This window comes from Sarcophilus harrisii, chromosome 1 (genome assembly GCF_902635505.1).
Source record: "Sarcophilus harrisii chromosome 1, mSarHar1.11, whole genome shotgun sequence".
In the NCBI taxonomy this organism is placed as follows: Eukaryota; Metazoa; Chordata; class Mammalia; order Dasyuromorphia; family Dasyuridae; genus Sarcophilus; species Sarcophilus harrisii.
This window is the reverse complement of record NC_045426.1, coordinates 539,407,323-539,434,487: the sequence shown is the minus strand read 5'-3', so window position 1 is coordinate 539,434,487 and position 27,165 is coordinate 539,407,323. Positions and strand designations below refer to the sequence as shown.

Below are 27,165 nucleotides of genomic sequence, written 5' to 3'. Positions count from 1 at the left end.
TCCTAGTCCTCAATTTTCTTTTTGGGCTTCCTGCAATTTTAATCCCAAGTCTCTGCAGCTCTTTTCCATGGAGGCTTAAGTGGCCCAATTTACAACCAATTTTCAACTAATATTGGCTACGTTCTTTTAAAATAAATCAAATAGCATTTGCTATGCAGGCTTTATACCTTTGGACTTAAAAAAAAAATCAAAAGCCTGGAAGCAGGTCTTTAAAAATAATGCTTTTTAAAAAAATACAAAGATATGAGAGATCTTTTGAAATCTATGCTAGATGTTTATTTCCTGCTGGGCTTAATTTCTGAATCCAGTGCTATCATTAACTGAGGGGGGAAGGGAGACCAGTCTCCCTTTCATCTCTGTACCATGTTGTACTGATTCTCATAAAGGAGAACGGCTGTGTGTGAATGTGCTTGTGTTTGTATGTGTGTGGGGACTGTATCTCTGTGTGTGTTGTGTATTTGTGTTGTATGTTCTCAGAAAAGTAGTTTTAAAAAAATCACATCTTTCTGGGGTCTGTTTTCTTCTGACCTCCTTTGGACTCCTTATCTCTGGCCCCTTCTGTCAGCTGATCCAGCTCATGTCTGCCTGACATATGAACCATGCAAAGCTTCTTTTAAAAGCGATTTTAATTCCTGCTCGACAGGCTAGACTGAAGCTTCTGAGTGACAGTAGGTTTTTGAAAACAAGAGTGAAAGCTGCAATGCACCTGGTATTTCATTGAATTCTGGAATTTTTTCCCTTTAAAAATCCAAGCTAGTTAAAAGCCTAAGCTTTAAGTAATAAAATGAGGCTTAGATGGCCAGGAGGAAAGCACTTAAAAAGAGAGAGAGAGAGAGAGAGAGAGAGAGAGAGAGAGAGAGAGAGAGAGAGATCGATCCACCCACCCACCCACCATTTTGGTCTTCTCAGAGACCTCCGTATTTTTTCCTAATCCATCTTAAACCTTTGAAGGATATTTTATGTTTTTTTTTTCCTTTGCATAGTCTTAACTCATTTCCTTGAATTTTTTTTCCTAGTCTGAAATTTCATCCTTAATTAGGTCCTGTTTTTTTCTCAGTATCTAAGTATCAAATCTCATATGTTATATATAAGACTTCTTACTGCCCCTAAGATGTTTGGGTGAAATGATCCCCTCATCTGTAATATCCTGGAACAAAAGGGTGAGGTAACTAGTGGCTGAGATAATCTTATATATTATGAGACCCAATTCCAAAACACAATGAGGTGATTTAGGTACTAGCCTGAATTAATTGCCTTTTGCAAATTTAAGTCAGACTATTAATTTTAATTTATCAACCATAACAGATGTATTTCATGCCACCCGAAAACAAGGACAAGACCAAAGGAAACTTTTTCATGGTAGTGTGTGAAATAAATCTCTTCTACTTACTTATTTTTAACCAAATTTTAGTTTTTTGTTAATAAAAAATTATTTTCTCTCCATCCAAATCCCTTCACCCCTCCCCCAAAAAAAAGAAAAGAAAAAAAAAAGAAAAACAAAACCCTTGTAAGAAATGTGCATAGTCAAGCCAAATAAATTTCTTTACTGACCATGTCCAAAAATATGTAATGAAATGGGTAGTTTCAGAGAAAGACTTGTATTCTCTTTAAAAAAAAAAAATCACTAACTTTTTCTATAGGACTCTGTGCTTTTCAAAGTCCCTCAACATAGATAATGGCATTATCTATATGATCTTCATAACAACTTGTTAAAGGATCATAATTCTGGATTTGAAAAGGGTCTCAAAAGCCATTATATCAGACTGAATCATTTAAAGAACTCGGGGAAACTGAGTTATTGGAATATTTGTGATTTCATTAAAATTATTCAGCAGTATGATAGAGTGGATTGAAAACCATCTTTGGAGTTAAAATAATTTGAATTTATCTTATGCCTGTGTGTGACACTGGGCAAATTACTTACTCTTCATGCCCCAGGTAGCTCTCTAAAATGAGAAATTGCATGGTAGTTGCTGATCTGCATTGATAAAAAAAAGTTTCTTCACTGGGAATTCCATAAACTAAACTAATAGGGCCTAATGGGCTTCACAAGTCTGAACAAAACCAAGAAAATTATTAGATGCTTTCAAATATATTTCTATTGTTATTAAACATTTTCATAGTAAAATATAGGAACAAATGTTTTAATATGGCTTACTACTTAGAAGAAAGATGAAGAGCTAGTGATTGTTAGCTGTAATAAATATCTTTATTATCTTTCTTAGTCAGACAATGGGGTGTTAGATTTAATTAAATATCTTGTTTGAGAAAGGTGTTATTTCTATCACATTATGGATCACCAATTTTCAGAAAAATAGGAAAAAAATGCTTAGTTCTTAAATCATGCTGGACAGAATTTAATCTTCCCTTGATTATTTAGAAAATATTGTGAATCTTTCAGTAACCCAGAATCATCATGAATATCAATTATCAGTAGAAATAGAGTTCCAAGTAATTAAATTATGGCCCACTTAGTATATATTAGGTAAGATCTTTATAAAAGTTTGCTTTCTTGTATACCTCAATGGAAATACAAACTTGAATCCTGTTATTTTAGGAAAAAAATATTATCTTTTTACACTGGTTTCTCTTCTACTTTTTAGCAGTCCTAACTGATTTCAGGATTTTGTATTCTTTTTTCTTTAGTTGTTTTTGTTTTTTTAAGTATTCAGGAAGAAGAACAGTGGCCAGAATTTTTTTTAAAGATACTCAAAAAATAGAAAGGAAAATAATATTCAGGCTAAATATAGAAAAATCAGGATTGGAAAAGCAGGAGGCAAGTAAAAAAAAATTTACACTGATACCTGAAGAGACATGTACGCCAGTGATTATTTGAGATTTCCACACTGAATGCATGAGTAAAATAACTCCAATATTCAAGTGGATCTAGCATCTCAAAATGGCTATTACTTTCTGTGATGTAGATTGCAACTTCTCCATACTTCCAACCACTCTGCACAACTCTTGTGCATATCCAATAATAACAACAATTATTACTATCACTGCCACTGCTGCCGCCACCATTGCTACTGCTATTTTAACTACAACAACAACAACAACTACTACTACTACTACTACTACTACTACTACTACTACTACTACTACTACTACTACTACTACTAAGTTTACCACAAATAGTACAACTAACAAATAGGGCTTTCCTTGAATCTTCTTGTTGGTACTGTGGATTGCACTGATCCTGAAATCAAGACCTGAGTTCAAATTTGACTTCACACACTTACTAATTGTGTGATCCTGTGTGGGCAAGTCACTTAAACTCTGTCTGATTTAGTTTCCTCATAGATAAAAAGGAGATCTATCTTCCCGGGTCGTGAAAACAAAATGAGAGTAATTGTAAAGCTCTTGATACAGTATCTTGCACATAGTAAAAACTGTATAAATATTAACTATTATTTTTATATTAATTCTTTGATGCCATCCTTCATATCACTCGTCCTGCCTAATTTCTATTTATAATATGCTGCAACACAATATTTACTTCTTCATTGCCTTTTGAAGAGATCATCAATTTCAGGTTATTGGACACTGTAGTGTTTTATAACATCCATACATTATCACTGGGATATTGGTATTAAAAAGATGGAATTTTCCTTGGGAGAAATATAAAAAGAACTGAGTAATTAGTATAGTACCTGTAACACAGTAGGCATTTAATAAATTTTTATTGATTGATTGATTGATTAATTTTATAAACCCAATGGGTGTGTGTATATGCTTGCTCACACACAGATGAATATATTCTCTAAGTCTTCTCAGGTACTGCAACACTTATCCCTACAATCTTTCATTGATTATTAACATTGGCTTAGTAATCATATCAATCAAGTTTTTCAGTTTCTATGATTTAGTTTATCAAAATCTGGGAACTTTTAACATATTAAAGTACTCTGCTACTATTTCTCTGCTCTTGTTTCAACTCTCTATTAGACATTTTTGTCCTAAACCTACTAGTCCAAAGATCAAAATTCATAGAGCCAGAAACAAGAAAAGGGAAGTTAAGAATCAGGACAAGGATAGTACAGGATAGCTCACTTTTGGGTTTGAGTTTGAGACATCAGTAAAGTTCTCCAATTGGAGATATTTCAGCAGATAGTTGGAAATATGGTACTGCAGTTCAGATGTAACATTTATTGAATAAAAGGATTTTACTGCTTCTAATTTTCATTTATTTATTCAAGAATCATGTACTAATCATTTATCATATTCAAAGCATTATGCTGAATGTGAGATTAGAAATAAAATGATCTTGGTTCCTGCCTATATGATACTTATAGCCTAGCAGTTTTATGTTAATTGCAATTTAAGAGATTATTTACAATTAATTTAAATCTAATTAAAACCTGCATGTTATAAACCCTGTGCTTATAAGTTTTGCTAAATAAACAGATGCTTCAACCATCTAAGTAGAGTTCAATATATTGTTAGGAATCCTCTCCATACTAATTTTCTGTTTACTGGAATTTCTTCCATGTACACTACAAATAAAGGATATTTATAATGTCCTGAATCAAACAATGTTTGGAACCATCCAAAAAAAGTTAATATTCATTATATTTGTTGTGTTATATATTTAATTGTTGTTTGGTCCTTCAAAGACTGCTCATCTCTATATGATATATGTGCATATATATGTAAGTAATCCTTTATTAAGAATATATGCTTAATCAAATAACAGTTTCTCTGATCATATTGGATAATGAGTTTATTAAAATGAGAACAACATTAAAAGCTTTTAAGCTTCCAAATTGTATCTTACTCTTCTAGTTTGAAAATGTGAAATTAACTTGGATTCATTTAATATTCTGACAAGAGTATATCTTGGTTCCCAACAAAATCATTTGAGAAAAGGAAAATGTTTATACACATTAATAATTGGATAGTAGACCTATACTGGAATGATCTTCATTTATAATAATCCATGAAATTTTCCCTGAAGTACATTTTCATATGCAGGAATGTATGAAACAGTTAAAAATATGAAATGATTCTTAATCTTATGAAGTTCCCTCTGGTCCCAGAGTGATTCATAGGCTGGGAGGAGCTTAGAGACCATCTAGTCCAGGGGGTCATCAAACCAAGGCTGGGCCTAAAGGTCAACTTTGGCCTGTAGCCTGCTTCTGTAGGTCCCAGAGACTAAGAAGGGTTTTTACATTGTATGTTAAAATGTAAAATACATCCTTAGCTTCTGATCTTTACAAAACCATGCAGGCAGGGAATATTTTGCTAATCCCAGACTAGTCTATTCCCAGTATTTTGTATTTTGCAGATTCAGAAACTGAAGCTTAGGGAGGCAGGTGCTAAGAGTCAGAGCCTGGAGATAAGCTCAGGTCCCTTGGCTCTTTATCCAATGTTCTTATCACTACACAGTGCTAATTATAATGAGGTGCTAGAGAAGGGGGACAGGATGTTAGAGATCCCAGTAATTAGACCATCTATAAACATATCTACAAATATTTTGAAAATCTATTATTATCTTTTTTTTTAAAAAATAATGAATCCTTGCAGATGCTTTGCTTGGCTCTGTCCTAAAGGTCTTTACAATTGTTGTCCCTTTGAGATTCTGTTTCATCTTGAATCCATTCCTATATCTATAATAAAGTAGCCTATAGCCAAGTCTGATTGAGTTCTAGAATGAAGCACATGTCCTTTTTTCATTATTTTAGTAAATACCTAGGCCTAGTCCTTCTAAATGTTCACTTCAAACATGGTATTTTACTGTCAGGATCTCAAGCTAATTGTCGTTTATTTCAAAATGAATAGCAGCACAATTCTGGTATGAGGGAAAAAATTGATACATTCATAAATTTTTGTGTCTCCCAAGTAAATATCTAGTAAATCTTAGAATTTCTCTGCTTAAATTCAAGGCTCCCCATAGCATAATACCTTTTCTATCTTTTCTGAATTACTTTGTATAATTCTCCTCTAAGATTTCTGTGCCTTAATAAAACTGGATTATGCTATGTTCCTTGCTCCTTCCACTTTTTATTATTCTCTTTTTATATCTGGAAGTCCTTACTCCTTTTTATTTTTGAATTCTAACCCATTCTAACCAGTCTAAAACCCAACAAAAATTCTACCTCATCCATGAAAATTTCCCTGAATATCTTCTATGATTAATGCCCTTCCCCCTTGAAATTTTTTGTTTTATTTTGTTTTATTTACCATGTTATACTCTGTGTTAGTTTAATATATTTTGTCTCATCCCCTTTCAATAGTTTTAGTTCCATGAAGCCTTGGAATGTGTCTTATTAAAATGTTGACTCTCCGTAAGTGTGTATATGCCTGTACAAATACAGACATACATGCATGCATAGATACATATATATTAAATGAGCAAAAATTAAGGTTTTTGTTCATTTTCAAATCTGAAGTTATTAGTTATACACTGAGTCCAATAGATACTAGTACTTCCTAGAAAATTAGGTTTCTGCCTATCTTCTAATACATTTGTTACTTAAATGCCTATTCCCTATCACTTCAGGTCAAGAGAACAACTATCCCTGATCCTATCTTTCTTCAATATCATATATTCTTGGCAAATATAGTACCATATGTATTTTCCAACACATAAAAGAAAGACTACTTTTATGCAAACGTCAGAGTTAAATGCCAAAATTTTGAGAACAACTAACATGGACTTGTCATGGCAGAAAAGAAATGAATCTTGGAATGCTTTTGAAGAATGACTAGGATATAAGAAGAAAGGAGAAAATTTATTGAACATATAGAACATGAAACATTACATCTTTATGCAATAGATCGATAGAGAACAAATGCTTATACAGTAATGTGTTTTTAATTTCACCTGAGAAGCTTATTGTGTAAAGAAAACCAACGAAAACTGATTTGTTTAGTGAACTGTTCTATTATGAAGTAAATTATTTCTTTCTAAATTATCATTTTGTAAGTTTGGATTTTTCATTTATTTTTGAATTTTTTTAAAAGAGAAAATTGAAATGATTTTTAAAAAGGATTCTAATCATAAAAAGTCAGATTGAACAATTACAGGATTTTAGGACTCAAAGAGATCACTTAGTATAAAACCCTCTAGTCTTTTAATGTGAGAATACTGAAGCAATTAGAAATCAACTGATTTCCACAAAGTCACAAAACCAATTACTGATGGAAATGAGACTAAAATCCAGGTCTATTTCTCTGTACAGATTCTTTTCTATTTCACTACATACCTGCTAATGATGTTGAGTAATTATAATATGACTATTCACAACTACTTTCTTGAATGAACAAAGAATGTAGTTAGTTTTGCTGTCTTTTTTTTTTTGTATTTTGATATTATTTTTATTGAAATATTTTGTGATAGAAGAAGAGCTTCATGGTTGCTTTTCTTTGACATGAGAGATCTAAAACAGTTGATCTTTGTTTACAGGCAAAATTCATCTGCTGAAAGAAATTGCTCCATTGCTCTCTCTAGAAGAAAATTTATCTTTGATATTAAACTGTTATGAAGGAGTACAAATGAAAGAGGAGAAAATCTGTCAAGTAGCACTGGCTATGGTAAGTTCAGAAAGGAATATATTCGGTCTTTATGGAAAGGAAAATACAAGTATGTAAAGGGGAAAAAAGAGCAGAGTTACTTTGAGATGGCTGATTATCTACTGTATTTATTATGCTGACCTTTGGATTTTTTTTCTGTTCTTTTGGATATTAATGACAAAATTTCATGACATTTATTTTACACAGATGGAAGTATATTAATTATAGGATTATAGATGTAGTCATAAGATATTTTAGAAACATAAGCCAACATGTTTCTTGATTTTACATATTTTCTGCACCATTAAATTGTGAGCTTCTTGAGGGCAGATACTGATTTTCTTTTTATTTCCATTGCTTAGTATTGTGCTTGGCAAATAGTAAAGGCTCAATAGATACTTGTCAAGTTGACCAAAGGTAAGAAGGGTATGCTCCTCCACACACTCTATAGCAAATATTACCATTGACTTCTCTTGAGTAGAAAATGAAGAAGAAATAAGGGTAATATCTGTCACAGGCTTACAGACCCTGGAGACCACCCATATTCTATGCATGTCCATCTATATCTAGCAGTCTTCTGGTTCAGTCCTCTCATTTGATAGCTAAGGAAAATGAAACACAAAAAAATTAAATGATTTATTCAAGATCACATAGATAGCACCAGGCAGAACTTAAATTTGAAATGTGACCTCCAACTCCAATCTATTAACCTTTCCACTCTGCTATACTGATAGATATCTTAAAGAGAGTAAAACTATTGTACAAATGAAGGTCGCAGATTATTTGTCTATCTCAGTAATTAATACTGGCTTTGCAACTTTGGAGAAATGACAATTCCTCTGGGTCTCTTTTTCTTCAATTATAAAGTGGAAGGTGTCAGTCTAGAAGACATAAAAGGCCTCTTCTAGTTTAAAATCTATGATCCTTCAGAGTAGGACTTCAAAAGAGGGTTTTAAAACCAAAACAGGTCAAATATTAGTTATAATAACCCATGCCAGATCACGACTTTGGAGGAAAACATCTGAAGAATTGCTTAAAAATTGATTTGCTACATTATGAAAAACTACTATTGTCCATGCTATCAGTTTTTACAGAGCATTATGGATTCAGCTGATTTTATAAGTCAAAAGCCACAGGTTGGACTGATTTTTAAAATTCAATATGACTAAGAAATTCCATGAACTTTATTTTGTTCCAGTTCCAGATTTTTTCTCCCTCAGTTCTAATTCTTATCTTCTATATTTTAGTGCTAATTTAGTCTTTAGATTCTTTCATTTGATCAAGCATTCTTTTGGGGAGGGGGAGTTCACAGGGTACATGTAATTTCATTTCAGTTTCACATATGGAACTCAACTTGGCCTTTACCTAGTGGCTAGTAATGGGTTCGCATGGCACAGACAATTCTTGATTTCATGCAGGACTGAAGATCAGATACTTCTCAACTTTAGAATATCCATGATATTTTGATACTGAATATCCATAATATCATTAATACAGGCTTCAGTTCTTCCCCAATTTAGTAGATGGTCTTTGTGGCTTGAGCCTGTCAAAAACTGTGATCTGATACCCAACCTAGTGAAGTAACTAGGCAATCTTAGGTCCTCAGTTCATCCCTTCACTTTATTGATAATAAAACTGAGACCGATAGAGTATAATAGACTTGTCTAATAGATTCCCAGATCAAGTAACTGGCGACTCTGGGGCTAGAATCAAGTTTTTTGACACCAAGACCAATACTCCTTCCACTGATTCATACTTCTTTTGCGGTATTGAATTAAGGTTAAAACTTTTTTTCTTTGTGATTACATAAGGACTTTTGTGTTCTGTTCTTCAGTTTTTCTTAAATAGTGCTATACTTGAGTTAGATGGTCATTCCTTAAATGATATTTCCAGCAAATTCTAGGAAACCCTATTCTCTGTGTTTTGGATAGCCTTCTGAAATGAGACGGAAATGGGGGAGGAAAGAGCAGAAGGAAAACAAATGTAAGTTGGATTCAGATCAGTGAGATAATGTCTAATATGGCCAAAATGAATTTGGCAGATGCTGTTCTCCTATTTTTTTCCCACTTTAGAGTTCACATGTTGTAACTTGGAACCCTACTTGCATTTTTTTCATAGTTAGATTTTTATTCAAGTTTAGTAACTAAACTGTATCTTTGGATTATAGCCAGGAATGAATATCGAGGAAAAGTTTTGATGTGGATGTTTGAAGGGAGAAAATGTTATCATTAATATGCTCCCACTCCCTTTTATTTTCCCTACTCCAGGGGTACAAAACTCCTGTTTGCTGATGAACAAATCCTTTCCCTTTACCCTGTCTATTGGCTCCCCTTTCCTTGTTCATCTCAACTCTATTCCCCTTATGAGCATCTCTAAATCTGTCTGGCCCATTCAGGGTTTATTCTGGAAGTTTGAATCTAAAATTAACAAACATTTTCATACCATACATTTTTCTTTCTCTTTCCTTCCATCTTTTAGCTCCTTCTTGACAACCATACTTTCCCTGGGTATTCTGGTGCACTGCTGTACTTTCTCTTCTACCTTAACCCTGTCATGATAGAACAGTTGAAATATTGCTTCCTTTCCATTGACACTTCAAAACTCATTCTCCCACACCTTCACACAGCAAACTTTCCTCCTTTGAGGTTCATGATATACAAATTTGGTTTCTAACTTAGATCCTGGTGATCATTATCATTGACTCTCCTGGCAAATCTCTTTATCATTTCACCTTTCCTCAAATCTCATTTCTAAATCTGCTCTTCTCCCTCATGGAGACCTTTAATCTTTCTTCTCTTCAGAAGAGATGCCAGGGGTGTCAGAAGGAGAAAGTAAAGAAATATTTCAGGGAGGAAGGGTAGCCAAGTGCAAAAAAAAAGGAGGTAGAGTAAGAACCATCTTTAATTTTTTTTCTCTTTTTCTTTTCTTAGAAACCTATATTGACTTTGCTTTCTTTCATTATCAAATTTCAACCCAAATATTATCCATTTCAACTGTATTCTCTCCTCTCCTTTGCTTTTGAATCCTTTGGTCCCTTGTTTTATTATTACTCTTTTCTTGTGTCATCATCTATATCCTCTACTTCTACTCAGGAACCATGGAACCAGTAAGAGAAAATTTTACAGTCAACATGACTGAGTATATTACAAAGTCATGTGTCTAACCTCAATGGGGGCCATCACTATAATAAGATTATATTTGCTTAAACCCAGTTTGATCTTGTGAGTCCCCTATTCAATTCTGTGACCTATTTCTTCTATGATTAAACATAAACTCCCTATAGCTTTTGAATCCACAGACAAAGTGACCTTAACTTATCTTTCTAATCTTATGAAACATTAATACCATTCCCCCTCCATATTTTGGGATCCATTCACCAAAATTGGCTTTTATTGTGTTCTTCACAGACAGTCCACCTCCCATCACTTTGTTTTTGCATGGGATATGTTTTAGATTACTGAAAAAAGCTTTCTGAGTATTGTTCCTACATCAAATCCCTCATCATTTCAATGTATCCTATAGTTGGCTGCTAGAGAAGGTGTCTTAAAGTACGTGTATGACCATGTAATTCACTTTCTTAATAATTACCAGCGACTCCTTATTGATTCAAGATCAAATATAAAGTTTATTTTCTGGCTCTTTCCTACCTTAGTGTCTTCTCATATTTTATTTTCCATCAGATACTATATAGTCCAGTCAAACTGGCCTTATTGAATCACCTCCTTTCTTTGTTCTGGCCATATATCATACCTAGAATGTTTCTTCTCTCTCACTTCCTTATATCCTTGGCTTCTTTCAAAATTCAATTCAGATGCTGTTTATATGTTGCCTGTCCAATTAATGAGTTATTTGAGGGCAGAGATTGTTTCTGTTACTTTGTATTCCCAGCATTTAGCTCAGTATCTGACACATAGGAAATGCTAATAAATATTTTTAATTGAGTGATTATTTGGAGAGTCAGTCAGGGGACAGGGCTTTCAGTTTCATGAACCTTTTAGGCATAAAGAGTAAAATGTTATTTGCTTAATAAATCTATGATACAGTTTAGTTAAAATTTTCTCATTCCTCAAAATAGAATTTTAAGTCAGATGGTAACTTTTCTTCCTGGTATTCAGTCTGAACCTAAATGGTATCTCTACTTCTTTTCATGGTCTTTGCTGGTAAGCTAGAGGTTGTCCCTGCACTGGAGCAATAACCTAAGAAAGAAATGATGAAACAGAAAATAATAAGCAAAACCAAAATGGGGCAATAACAGAAGAAAAATAAATGTATGTTGGCCTTCCGTAGCTTCCATGGCTGTGGAAGGACCTTGGAAGAGCTTTTATTTTTTCTTTCTTCCAAAAACAGAAATATACCAGAATTATCACAGGTACCAGAGAAAAAAATCTTTTTTCATTTCAAAAATCATATCTTGGATACCTGCTATGATGTTGAGAAGTAGAGGATAATAATAAAAATAAGACAGGGCTCTTTTCCTTAGAACTTATTGTCTAGTAAGGTAGAGGAGGGATGTACAACATGTATTTGAGTATAAGTAATTATAATAAAATGTCAAGTGTAAATACAAAAAGAGTTATAAAGTCATATACATACATACGGTTGCCATATCTTGAATCCTGAGTTTATTTTGGATAAAAGTGATGGTGTGTATGTCTGTGTGACTATTAACTAATTCTGCCTCTTTGATGACACTGATTACCCAATTTTCCTTCCATAACTAATAGAGGGACCACATTTTCTTTTATGTTCTCTTCTGATGTGTTTTAAGCATTTTTTCCAGATTCTTTTATACCTTTTTGCAAGTTGCATCTCATTTCCTCCTTCAATTTTCTGATCTTGCTTCTATTAAGCCATAACTGAACTGGGGGTGAAAAGTTCAATTTCTAACACAGCTACTTTGATCAGAGACACATTACAAGAAACAAAACCAAAACAGTCTGGGTACTCAGAGAAGGATCCAAATCTTAGATCTGGAAGAGATGTTAGTGGAGATCAATCCAGGCCCTTCATTTTACGAGTGAGATAACTGAGGTTCAGAGTGGAGAGCCAACTTTACCAAAGTTACATAGGTATTAATGACAGTCAATTCTCACCTTCCAAATATAGTATGCCTTCCACCTTGTGAGCTGCACTTTCAGGTCTTATCGTTTATTGATCTAAGCTGAAGAGCTATGTACATGCCTTTGATTTTGTTTCCCAGTGACTTAATATGTTATATGGAAATAACAACACTTACTTTATATATATATATATATATATATATATATATATATATTTAAAACTTAATATTTATTAGTTGATAAATCTATTCTAGTACTTCTATTAGCAATGTGACCTTGATGAAGAACTCACTTAATATCTGGGGAATTTTAGTTTTCTTATGTGGGGTTTTAAGTATGAGAGGGCTTGATATAGTAGAAGAAACAAAGGTTTTAGGGTCACAGTGTCTGGGTCAGTTCCAAATACTGGCCCTGACACTTACTGCTTGTATAATCTTGAGCAAGTTCATGGAAAACCTCCATAGGTCTCAGTTTCCTTATTTGTCAAATGAGGGTATTTAAATGAATTGTCTCTGAGTTCCCTTTTAGTTCTAGGTCTTTTATGTTGTGTTTTATTTAGGTAAGACATTTAGTGTTAAGTGACTTGTCCAGGGTCATACAACTATTAAGTGTTTTAAGTGTCTGAGGCTGTATTTGAATTCAGATCCTCCTGACTCCAGGGCTGGTATTCTATTCTTTGTGCCACCTTGGTGCCCTAATACTCTGATTAGGAAAGGAATATATTTCTAACTAGCTAAATAGGAAAAATATGCTTCAGTTCTTTAAAAGGTAAAATCTGTGTAAATAATAATAGCAATTATTATTATTACTTCTACACTGGAGTTGTAACACCTGTTTTTGGAGTTCAAACTTCAATATAGTTTTGCTGGGTTTTTTTTGTTGTTGGTAAAGTAAAAGGTGGGATTTTCTTCATTATCCTCAGAATGAATTTTGACTCTGGAGGAGTAGTGAAAGTAGCTTCTATAGAGAAACATGAAATATGCTACAATTAATTAAATGTTCATTGAATAAATAATTGAGTACCTAATGTGGTTGGGACATACAAAGACAAAATCAAAATAGCTACTTACATTTTTTGGGGGGGGGGAAACAACATGAAAATAGGTAATAAATTTTAAAAATATGAAGTAGTCCTCAGGGGAGAGCCCTAGTAACTAGATGAATTATGATAATTCTCATGAAGTAAGTGGAGCTTGAGCTAAGTCTTAAAAGAAGCTCCAGAGTCTAAAATAACATAGGTGAGGAGTGTGTGCATTCTAGAAAAGAGTTGGAGATAGGAGACTGAATGCCATGTGGATGGAAAAACAAGTATCCTAGTTTAGCTGGAATGTTGCATGTGTGAAGGAGAATAACATATAAGGAGGCTGATATAATGGACTACTATCAGACAGGAAGAATTGTAAATTGTAAACAAAAGAGTTTTTCTTTTATCCTGGAGAGAAGTTGAGAACTACTGGAGAGTCTTAAATAAGCAAATGACATGGTCACATATATTTTAGGAATAACAATTTGTTAGGTGTGTGAAGGTTAGATTGGAGAGGGAACACGATGGAATTAAGGAGACTAATTAGGATGCTATTGCCTTAGTCTAACAGACTCTGAGTCCTCTGACTAGAGAAAAAAAAACTCAATGTGAGAAATGGGTTGAAAATGATTAAGTAGAATTTGAGATAGATCATTTTGTGTCAAAACAGAAAACTTTTTGAATTTATTTTGAGTATACATACTCACACATATGTATGTGTGCATATGTTGTGTGCAAGGATTTTGTACACATACACACACATAGGATTATGTGTGCATGTTTGACAATGCCTAAAGCACTAAGTCTAGAGTCAGGAAGTCCTGAGTTCAAATACTGCCTCAGACACTTGTTCACTGTGACCTTGGGAGAGTCACGTAAATGCTGTGTGTCTTGGTTTCCTCATATATAAAATGTGGATAATAGTATTACCTACCTCCCAAGATTGTTGTGAGGATAAAATGAGATATTTGCAAAGCATTTGTAAATCTAAATAAATGTGAGCTATTTTTATTATTATTTATCTCTGAATTTGTAGCATCATCCCTATGAGGGGAGGAGGTTAGGTACTGTCTTACTCTTGCATTTATATCTCCACTGCACATTTTAACGAGATACTGACATAAAAAAAGATGGGCCTTTGTTTCAGGAAGAAACTTTGGATAATTAAAGCCAGAGCAATAGGCTACCTGGCACACGTGAGTTTTATAAATATTTATCTATCAATAGATTGATTAGTTCAGTTCTCTCATTATACAAATGTGGGAGATAAGAGCAAAGCCCAACTAGAACCTGGTCTCTGGAGTACAGTTTAGTGTCTTTTTGCCAACACTAACTCCACTGCTATCCTACAATATCACTTTAAAAAGGCATATTTTTAAAAATCAGTATATTCTTGACTATTTCTTTGTTGGTGGGATTTTTCTCATCATCCTCAGGAAAAATTTGGTGACTATGGAGGACTAGTGAAAGCAGAAACTTCCTCACTGATGAGGCCACAGAGAATGATTGAAAATGTCAAAACAATAAGATGGAATAAAACCCAAACACCTTTGCCGTGTGTTGTTTACATCTCCATATGGTGTGAGTTAGTATTTAGGTTCATTGGCAATAAATGTGATCCTAAAATGGTAGAGGATGACTTTTTAAAAATATGCAGTACCACTTAAACCATATAAATGTCACACATTTGCATGTTAATGAAATGTTAGAATCCTAAGCAGTGGATAGCAAGTAGATACTGGGAAGTAAGGATTTATCCCGAGTGAAGATGTCAACCAGGCTGGTGATATTGACTGGCAGGAGCATTATTCATTATTGACACTTATTTTCTTCTCTTTTCCCACATGAATTCTGCAAGTTAGTTTTTACTGTCTCTATCCTATCTATTTCCCCCAAAAATAAGTTCGTTAGAGAACAGAAATGAATGCTCTCATTTTCAAATAGACAGCAGAGTTCATAAGGGAATAATTATAAGTCTAATTTTGCTATTTTAATGACATCAATTGAACAGTTCCAAAAGTCAAACCCCACTTGATTTCATATCTTCTTCTTTTTTTTTTTTTTTTACTATTAAATGTTTGGGTCTAAATAATGGTGTGTGTGTGTGTGTGTGTGTGTGTGCGCGCGTGTGCACACTTACATGCTTAACCTTTTGTTTTAACTTGAAGTCATGAAGAACTCTTCCTTTCCCTTCCTGTCTTTCTCCCCTCCCTCTTCTTTCTCTGTCTTTCAGTGTGTCTTTTTAGTCCGCTGTCTTTGCCTATCTCAGTCTCTTGTCTCCTTGCCTTTCTCTATGTCTGTGTCTCTCCCCATTTTCCCTCCCTTTCATCCTGTTCTATTTTTCTTTTCTTCTTCTCCTTCTGTTTTCCCTTTCTCCCACCTTTCTTCTTGGTGACCTAGGAACAGACAAGGAAAGATGAATGGTAGAGAAAAATCTTTGCATATTTGCCTTTGCATGGAAAACTTTGAATCTACTTACAGAGTGTGTTTCTCCTGCTCTTCTATACAGGAAGCTGTGAAAATTCTGTGGATTAGATTCCCCCATGGTTTAGAGTTACTCAATCGAGTTTTTAGAATACAATGGTCAGTCTGTTCCTATCCTCTGCCATATTGAGAATCTACCATGATATTTCATTGGAAAAGCTGAGTAAGCCAACAACTAACTTCAGTTCCTAAATAGCTATATCTAGTAAAAACTGGCAGAATATTTGGACATTCCTGCCTTTTCTCTTTATGATGCCAAATATAGAATATGATTGCCCCTTTATTTCGGATTTCTTCTTTATCTTAAAAAAAAAACAAATCTTTTCTGTTTGATATTTTACTATACAAGGCATATTTATATTTTAAACTAAGTATGATGTTTTACATTGTTTGAGTTGACAGACCCTTTTGGGATAACATTTAATAATAAGGCAAATTTATGAAATGGTATTTGGAGAACTGTGAAGCTCAAGATGATGCTAGAAATAGACTTGAATCTATGGTAGCTCCTGCCAGGTGCAAGATGACTGAGAATTAAATGTCTGATGGACCCACTGCGGTAAGTTATTAAACATTACCATGTGTATAGCATTGTAATAAAGACACAAGAATTAGAGATAAAACTCTAGAGTCTGGGAGAATGAGGGGATCGGAGTCTGACAACAGTCCTTGAACTAGAATACCAGACAGGGAAACAAGGTGGGGACTCAAATAAAAGGGCCCAAGAAAAAGACCTGACTAATAAACTAGAGTATAAAATTAAATGAGGCCGTCCAAAAACTTTAGATTAAATTGGATCTCTTTAGAATCAGATTCTGATTAGAAGTGCTAGCTAAGCATAGATGGGTATGAGGGGACTTGTAAAATTGGAGAATATTTTTACCTGAAATGAGGAAAATAAAGACAGAAAGAGAACCAGCCTAGTAATTGAAGAAAGTGCAAGTGCCTTAAGCTTGACTGCACCATTCTTACAAGAAAACAATGATATAGTTATTGGGGTTTACTTATTTCTTTTGAAGAGGTTTTAAAATTTGGAGTGCCAGGAGAGTCAGGATCCACCTAATTTACAAATTTGCTGGACTTTTCTTCATTTTCCTTTACCATGCTGATCTTTTTTGTAGCATCTAGGAAAGAGGCAGCTTAACAAAGTAGAAAGAATATAAAGGCTTTTAATCAAAAGTTGGTCATAGCTATAATTATAATCCCTTAAAAAATCCAGAGGAATATACAAATGTTTTGTGTATAGGAATTAAAAATATTTCTATTAATCAATACTTCTTGTTATTTACTATACAATTCTGTTCTAATTGTTTTTTTTAATTAAAATTTTCTGTCAGATCTTTTAGTAGGGAATATTTTGAATAGGGACAATGAACCAAATGTTGGCCTTTATTTTGACCTGGAGTAGTGGTGTGATTCAACAATGGAATGAGATATCCATTAGATATATGGCCTTTCCATTTATCTCCTGTGGTATTTTGGTTAAATTAATTCAAGTTTTTAAGCTGCAGTTTCCTCACCTCAAATATGAAAAGATTCTATTGCCAATCTTACTGTCTTACTGTGTTATGGTTCTTACAGGTTTTGATGGAACCTTAGGTTAAGATTTCATTTAAGAGAAAACGTCCTGATTAGACTTATCCAAGAGTAGAATGGGCTGTCATTGACTTTCCCCTATTTGGAGGTCATGAGAAGGAGACTAGATGATTACTTAGAGGAGATGGTTGAAGGGAAAACCCATAGTGTAATATGGGTTTGACCTCTAGACTTATGAGCTTCTTTCCTTCTTGAGATTCTATAGTTCTATAAGGATCAAATAAAACAGTATATTTAAGATGATCTACAACTGTAAAAGGCTATGTATAAATATGAATTATTTATTATGACTGTGAAGCAGCTGATGTAGTGAAGAGAACCAGTCAAAGTCTTGATTTTGACATATAGTTTCCATGTGATCTTTGGCAAACCATTTAACTTGCTAGTATCCTTGAAAAAGCAAATCTCTTAAGACTAGAAGTTAGAGAAAACTTTTTGGCTTACATTGATAGAGACACTTTCCTTGTGATTGCTGATATCAGTGAAATCACAAATTATACCCCAATCCCTGCTTGTTCAGTGGTATCTAACTTTTAATGCTCCCCTTGGGTCTTCTTGAAAAAGACATTTCTTTCTTCACTTCATTTTACCAATGAAGAAACTGAGGCAAATGGGGTTTATGCTTTGCTTGGGATCACACAGTTAGTAAGTGTCTGAAACCAAATTTGAATTTAGGAAGATCAATTTTCCTGAATCCAGAACCAGTACTCTATGTATTGTGCCATTTAGCTATCCTATTCCTATCCCTAATGTTTATGTTCCTCACCTCCATAATTAAAATTCTACTTTTGCTTTCTGTTATTATTTTTCTTCCTATACCTTTGGTTCCTCCTTATCCCTTCTCAAGTTCTTGAGCTTTCTTTTTTGGCCTCTCAAAAGCAGGTATGCTACAGGTTTGTCCTATACTACTTCATTTTTCATAAAATTTTAGGATCATGGGCCTAGAAACTGGAGGAAAACTTAGAGATCATTTAGTTTAATTTTTTTTTTTTTACATATGAGGAAACAGCCCCATAAGATTAAGTGACTTACCCATAATCAGACAGGTAGCAAATAACAGATCAAAGATTGGCACTCAAGTTCTGTGATTCAAAATTCATTGTCCTTTTATGGTCACTTATTACCATTGGATACATTAAACACTTTCAGATTATCCTGTGTCACCCTTACACTGGTGTCTCCCAAATGTACATCTTTAGTCATTATGTCTTTCTTAATTTTTGGTTTTGCATTGCCAATTGCCTTTTGGACATCTCCATCTGTATGCCCTGCTGTTACCTCAAATACAACATGTCTAAAACTAAGCACCATCTTTCCCTCCCAACCAGCTGCTCTCTTCTCTCTCTCTCTCTTTCTCTCTCTCTCTTTCTCTCTCTTTCTCTCTCTCTCTCTCTCTCTCTCTCTCTCGCTCTCGCTCTCTCTCGCTCTCGCTCTCTCTCTCTCTCACACACACACACACACACACACTCTCTCCTTTTAAGAAATTGTAACTGGCTCTTTCTTTCATACTGTTTGTTACAGCCACACTTATTTTTTTCCCAATCCCCATTGCTGCTACATTTTTCTTGGTCTTAATCATATCATACCTGGATTATTGGAATAGTCTGCTCACTGTCTTCCTGTTCCTGGTCTCTTCACTATCCACTCCAACCTGCAAATTTTTACCTGATTAATCTTCTGAAATAATCACTTTGTACATGTCAGTCCTCCTTGCTTAAAAGTTTTCAAAGTCTCCCAATTTCCTATAAGATAAAATTGAAAATTGATATTTAGTGTTCCTGCAAATCAACCTCTCCTTGCCTCTCCAATTTTATCTCAATCATATCAAATAAAAACAAAATATTTGCCTTAATAAATATCTTCTCATTATGCCCCGATAGAAATCATTCTTATTACTTTGATCTCAATTATGCTTATGTCATTTTGGTCTGCCTGGAACGCCCTCCTCAGTTTCCCTAAAATAATAGACATTGAAAAGAAGACCATGCCATTTTAGTTACTAAGAAACATCTTTATGGTACAGTTTCACATTTTCTTTGAACCTGGGGTGAACCACTGACTTAGTGTGGGATATTTGTATGGTGGTTAGATTATATTCACAGAATCTGCGCCTTAGTCCTCTGAATGCCAATAGTATAAATTCTCTCTCTCTCCAAAGAGTTTTGTCATAATTATGACTGAGTTGTATCATATCCTTTTAATTTTCTTTCTCTCTGGTGGAGTTGCCAATGTTGCTCACTGGTGCATTAAAGTCCCCAAATGGTGGGTAGCCAGAGGCTGGATGATATAAAAACTGGATCATCTTTCCTTGAATAACTTAAAGTTGACCATATGGCACTAAAAAGCAAACTCTCTAGTAGAAGTTCTCTTCATATATTTACAAGTCCAATTGAGATAATACTTTCATGTTAATATTTTTCTTTGTTTAGTATTGTTGCTCATTTCATAATGGTTTTCATAGCAATTCCTTGTCTCATTAATATATACATGAAAAACTATCTTTAAGATTTTCTAAGGCTGATTTTAGCTAAAAATGTCCTTTAGGAAAGCATATGATAACTTTTATTAATTGGTATCTTTGTAAGCTATAAATTGCTAATATATGTGACAATATTATTGTTGTTTATTGTTAATGGTTATTGTTCTATTACTCATACTGTTCTTATATAATGAATGAATGAAAAAAATTATTAAGTACTTACTATGTGTGAAGAACTATATTAAATGCTGGCAATACTAGTACAAAAAGCAATAAAATGTATACTTTCAAAGAGTTTACATTCTCATAAATAAAGGCAACATAGGGCAGTGGTTGCTAGGAAGAAATGTCTTGGTTTAGCAGAGTAATTAATAACAATAATGAATAATAATAGCAAACACTTATATTGTACTTACTATGTTCCAGGCATTGTGCTAAGTGCTTTACAATTATTATTATCTCATTTTATAATTAGAGTTAGAGGACAAATGAATTACCTGTCCTTTTCAGGAAGGATGGTGTTGATATGAATACTATTCCCAAAGTAAAATGTGGAAAATGGTGGTAGTTCTGGGGTATACACTATTAGTTCATGGCATAATCAAATTTGTGTGCAGTCTAGTGGGCACCTATATATGTTGAATGTCTATCACAAATGGACTAACCCTGGAAGTGGAAACTGTTGTGAATGAGAATGAATATAATAGCACAGTCTGAAAATGTTCAGTGTGGTCCAAGTAATGATCAAACTCAGTTCTTTATGGGGACTTGAGTTTCCTTACATGGTTTCTGGACCATTTGAAAAGCCATGTTTGCCCTCCCTATCATATGCAAATATTTATCTCCTCTCTCTCAATCCCTTTTACTTACAATGCAGTGAGAGTCCTTTTGTATTTGATATGGAAGAAGGGAAATGGTTCCAAATTACTTTCAAGGAATCTGAATAATAGAATCTCAAATTCCAAATTCTTGTTTCATTTAATATCTAGCAAACCTTAAGTTTTCTTCTATTGGCCTCTTTACTCTTTTGCACAGGGTTAAAAGTTCCTATTCCATGAAATTCATTATAGTAAAAAAAAAAGTTACTTATAATATATTTGTATTTATATGGTGTCCTCTATTTCCAAGGGAATATAAGCACCTTAAAGCTATTATGTCAGTTTTTGCCTTTGTATATTAGGCTTATAGACATTTAATAAATGTTTATTCAATTTAGTGAAAACAAATAGGAAATAATTCATCTGCTGTGTTTTAGTGCTCTTAGGAAGCAATTCAGATTATTATGAGTCAAATTGCATGGGAATAATTTGTATGCTTCAAAATGAAATCAATACAAGTCAACAACATGCTATAATAGCAAAAAAGCTAATGTGATCTTAGGTAGCTTTGAAAGAGGGATAATATGAAGGACTAGGAAGGAGATATTTCCATTGTGCTCTGATGTGAGTCAGATAGCATCCGAAGTACCTGCAAAGTTGTGGATGTCACATTTTAGGGAAGATATTGCTACAGTGTTCATAGAATAAGAAGGATACTGAAAGTTCTATAGATTAATAGATCATGCCATTTAAAGATTAATGGAAGGAGTGTGATAATTTTTAGCCTGAAGAAGGAAAAAAAAACAGGAAAAGGAACATGGTAGCTGTCTTTCAGTGTTCCAGGATTATTAAATAGGAATAGTTGACTTGTCCAACTTGACCCTAAGGAACATAATTAAGAACAATGGGTTGAAGTTTCAGAAAGATAGATTTCGTCTCCATGTCATGGTGGGGATGGATGTGTAGGGTGGGAAACAAAGGACAAATCCCAAATTCCTAACAATAGCATTTATGCCAGAATATACTGCTTTGGGAAGCAGAAAGGCCCTCCTAATCAAAGGTTTTCAAAGAAAGACTGCTTGACCATTTGTCAGGAATGTTGTAGAAGGGGTTCTTATTCAGCTTCTGTTTGTAGACTTCTCCCAAGCCTCCCTGACTTTAAAGTTCTCCAGCTATCTATTTTACTATACTGACTCTCCTTTGATATTATGACTATGATGTTTGTTAAATAATAAGAAAGGAAGCACATCCATTGGGAGAGTAGATACATAGATACACTTGGCAAAAGTAACTTAATGTTATGCCTATCAAATAGGGAAAAGTAAAAGTGAATATAGAGCGGCTCTTGAAGCTACAAAGACCTAAATTCAAGTCAAATTTCTGAGGAATCTTAGTTCTGTGATTCCACATAAGATCCCTTTGATTTTTCAGGGATCTAGGCAATTCTCAAAGTACAGAGGAGCTGCTGTCCTACATTGATAGAGTGAATTTCTTCATCTAAAAGTTCAACCAGCCATTATTCTTCACCGTATCATCTCTTATGTAGATCTTTGAGAAAGATGGTAAATTAATTTGTACTCTTCTGGCAATTAGCCTTTTCTAAAATTCCAACTAAATAACTGTTACTTGGTGTGTTTTGTAGTATAAATTTCTGTAAGGTATATTTCTATTTTATTGAAGTTTAAGAACCTGTATCCTATATAATTGAAGACTCATTCAATGAATAAATAATCTGAGTTTTGATTGGTTCCACCTAATACAAATGGGCACCATTAGGATCAACCATGGATGTGAGCTAATTGGACCCAACACGATGATGTGGGAGACATTAAATGAAGTGGATGCTGTACAAGAGCCCATTGTAACAATTCTGTTTATTTATTCTATCAGCATATATAAATTCATTTTGTATTCATGGAACATGAGATTATCCTAAGGAAGTTGACTGTTGCACACAGCAGGCAAGTGAGCAGTTTGGTGGTTGTCCATCCAAGTCTCTAGATGCTTAAGGAAACAGACAATAGACTCTTTTTCCTTTAAAAGTGTTACTGAAAAACTCAGTCTTGGACTTTTTTCTATTTGTTTGACTAAAGAGGGTTTGCATAGAATTTCAAAGATCACTTGGTAGGAAAGTTAATCCCCATGGTGTTTCCAATATCATTTAAACAACTTGCCAGCTCTTTGTATTCACTATTTGGCCATGGGTAGTGGTCCAAATGGCCTTACATGCTGAGAAAGTATCTACTCTGTATTGCCAGCTCACCATTATCCTCAGGATTATAGTGTGAAAAAAGATAGAAATTAAGACAATATGTATGCAATTCCAAAAAGTTATTTAGAGTATTAGTTTTAATGCCTCTTAATTCTCACATAACAAAGTCTTCCAATACATTTTACATTAGCTATACCAAAAAAGTGATAAGAAGTGATCATCCGAGTTTTACTTTCTCTTACTTATTTTACTTGAATTAAGTTAAAGGTGCTAAGGAATAAAGAAATGACTAAAATGATAGACTGAAAAAGAAAGGACTCAGATACATAAATGATAAACTGCATGACTATGACTAGATATGTGGTTTTTGTTCTTGTTAGTTTTTTTCAATTGTGTCTGACTCTTCATGATCCCATTGGGGATTTTCTTGACAAGGACTCGATTGGTTTGTCATTTCCTTCTTCAGCTCATTTTTACAGAAAGGAAACTGAGGCAAACAGGGTTAAGTGACTTGCCAAGGAACACATAGCTAGTAGGTGTCTGAGGCTAGATTTTAACTCATTAAGATGCTCAAGGTCTGGTGCTCTATTGGTTGTGTCACCTGGCTTCAATAACACTGGTGGGAAAAGTGTATTGATATGATTGTGAAGATAAATGAATGAATTAAAAAAACCATTAATTAAGTGCTTACTCTATACAAAACAATAAATGCTGAGGTTACAAATTTAAAAGCAAGAATAATGATAGAGATTTATATTCTATCATTACAAATCAGTCTTGTCTGTAATGACAAAGATCTGACGCTAAACTTTCCTTCTATAGATAAAACAATTCTAAAAGCTAACTTTTATATGGAATATCTTGCTTTATTCAACTGCTACTGACTCCCTGCTATTTTGACAGATCACCACAGTATTTTGAGGCAGAATGGCAAAGCTGATCAAGGGGACAACTGGATTCAAATACCACTGCTGATTCATACTGACTGTGTGACCCTGGGTAAGTCATAAAAATTGAGGGACAATAGATTTAGAACTGTTAAGATACTGTAAAGGCTGTTTTGCCCAGCTCTGTTATTTTAGAGGTGAAGAAACTAAAGCACAGACAGGGAGAAGTGACTAGTCTATTATCATACTGGAAATGACGAAGAGAGGATTACAAATTTTATTTCAATCAACATTCATTTATTTTCTTCTCTCCCCCATCTTATTGTTAGAAAAAAAAAGAAAAGTGAAAGCTAATTGGCAAAAATACAGGACAAGGCATATATTTTTGTACAGTGCCTAGACATATGAGCACTATTTAAAAGTGAGCTATTATTATTAGTTCCCCCAAGTTATATAGCTAGTAAAGGTCTAAGGCAAAATTTGAACTCAGAACTTCAAGATTCCTGGTCCTTTACTACACTACCTAATTGCAATCTTTGATATCTTCTTCTTATCTATGGGATAAAATAGAGATCACTTAGTTTGGCTTTTAGGACCATCTGAAACTTGTCTCTGATCTAGCATTCGAGTTGTATTTAACATGTCCTTATCATATGTACTGTACTATAGCCCAATTTAAACTGCTAATTGTTCCCCAATAATATCCTATACTTTTCTACCTTAGGGAATTTTTACAGGCTGAATAACCACCCTCTAAATTCTCTGTCTATTAAGATTCTATATCTCCTGTGTTTAACTCCATTGCTATTTTCCCCACAAAGCATTTCTTGATCTCTTCAGCAGAAAGGGAACTTTTCTTTTTTCAAATTTTCTTATTACATTTTATATGTATTTCACCTTCACCTATATCTCTTGCTCTTAACTTTCATTACACTTATTTGTGTACATATTGTATTCCTTTATCAGGGATAATAAGGATAGTATGATTTAATGGAAAATTATGGCATTGGTATCATAAGAGACTTGAGGTTATATATCACCTTTGACATTTATGCAGCCATGGAAAAAATCATTTAAATTCTCTGAAACTAAGTTCTCTCATTTATAAAATGGGGATAATACCACTTTATTATACCTACTTTACAAGAAGCTATCAAAAATAATTTTTGGAATGATCATGAAGAAATCAGGAGCATTGCCATAATACTAGAAAAAATAACTTTTACTCCAGTTTTCACAAAAGGAAAAAGTTGGAGTAAAAAATTATAAGCTGGTGATCCTGACTTCAGTTCTTGGCAAAATCTAAAATCTATTAGTAAAGTTATGGTTTATGGCCATTTAGAAAGGGAAGTGGTGATAAAATAGAAGTGTGGCTTTATCAAGATTAGATCATTTCAGACAAATTTAATTTCTGTCTTTGAAAGCGTTACTAGACAGATAGACAGTCTAGATCAAGAGAATACTGGAGGTATAATATTCCTAGATTTTGGCAAAACATTTGTCAGTATTTTTTAATGGTATCCAAGTAAAGTAGATGAAGAGATGTGGGCTATATTATAATAGAGTTAAGTAGATTCAAAATTGGTTGAAGGACCAGATTTAAAGAGTAGTAATTTAGCGATCTTCATAAATTTGGAGAGAAGTCTTAAATGGAGTGTCCTACAGATCTGATCTGACCTTGTCCTTTAACTATTCAGCATTTTTCCAAATGACTTGAATAAAGGTATATTTAGCATATAGAATTAAAGTTTTAAAAATTATGTACAAAACAGTAGTGTAATTGTTGTTTACCATAATGTCCCAAATTTCATTTTGAGGTGAAAATGAGCCAGCTTGACATGAGACCCAAATAAGCCACCATATCCCAAGAATATTTGTAGATGAAACTGGGAAGATAACAGCATATTTATATATGTAACAGACCTGATGGAAATCCCATAACATTCTACTTTCTACTTATTGATTTAGAAAAAAAATTAAAACATCATTTGATTCAGTAAAACAAGATGCATTCACAGAAATTGCCTGTGGATTTGTAGGAAAAAGAAATATCTAGAAATTTCAGTAGATGAGGTATCAGGAAGGGGTTGTCATCTGTACTGGCTAAAAGGGTGCCCACATTAATTAGATCTTGGCTCCACTAAAATAGCTAAGTATATAAATATATGTTATTATTATTTATTTATAACAACATTAATACAGTATTAATAGTAAGGGAGAAGATGTAGAGGGAGAAAAAATAAAAGCAATAAGAGGGGCTTGGAGAATGTTTATGTTGGAACTTGGCATAAGTACAAATGCCAGGTAAGCAGTCCCTGTATGACATAAAAAGCTGGGCATCACTGAAGTAAGGAATTATAGGAATAGTTGAAGAAGAAGATGCTGCTTTGAGCATTTTTTGAGTGGTTTAAGTAACCATAGTATTGACCATGAATTATTAAAAATAGAGCTTTTGAAAGCATTAGACATTTCTTACCACATAGTTCAGGAGAACAGCTGTGAATGATATATGAAGAAGAAGAAGAAAGGGGATTCAAGGATAAAGAAGATTTTGCAACTCAGCCCTTTACTATTTGGTGCTTGCCTAGGATTAAAATTTTCGGGAAAAGTGATGTGTTTAGGGCACTGGGTTCTGTAGCTTGTTGTTCTAATCCTTCCTATTTGGCTTACTACTTTCTGAGAACATATTGTACACATGTTCTGATGCTGTTTGAAGGTCCAGGGGGAGAGAAAAATTGATTGAAAGCTCTCAGTTCTATGGAAGTGGGTGGCCAAAGAGCTTGAGCTGAACAGCTGCTATAAACCCAATGAACTTTTGTCATTTATAAATTATTTTGTAAGCCATCTGGAGGAAGAATGGTGCCATGGTTTGAGGGGGAAAAGTTCTTAAACAAGGTTCTTGCACATCCAATGTGGATATAGTTTCATATATTTAAAAAAAACCAATTTCAAAAGTTTTCATTGCTTTTTGAAAATATAGATTTAAAGGAATGAAAAGATGTTTGAAAAGTGATTGTTTTAAACTTTTTTAGAAAAGATTGTTCTCTAAGTCATTTCTCACTCTCTCCTTTCAACTAATATTTTGCCTAC

At 33.7% G+C, this 27,165-nt stretch overlaps 1 long non-coding RNA gene across 2 annotated transcripts in view; it reads left to right on the top strand.

Annotated features, from left to right (window-relative positions):
• The window catches only part of LOC116420629, a 143,296-nt gene that overhangs the window by 56,042 nt on the left and 60,089 nt on the right, over positions 1–27,165 (top strand). For both annotated transcript variants that reach the window (XR_004231005.1, XR_004231006.1), the window contains 2 exons: positions 7,409–7,536; positions 24,092–24,187. This is a non-coding gene — a long non-coding RNA (uncharacterized LOC116420629). The remainder of the gene's footprint in view (positions 1–7,408; positions 7,537–24,091; positions 24,188–27,165) is intronic.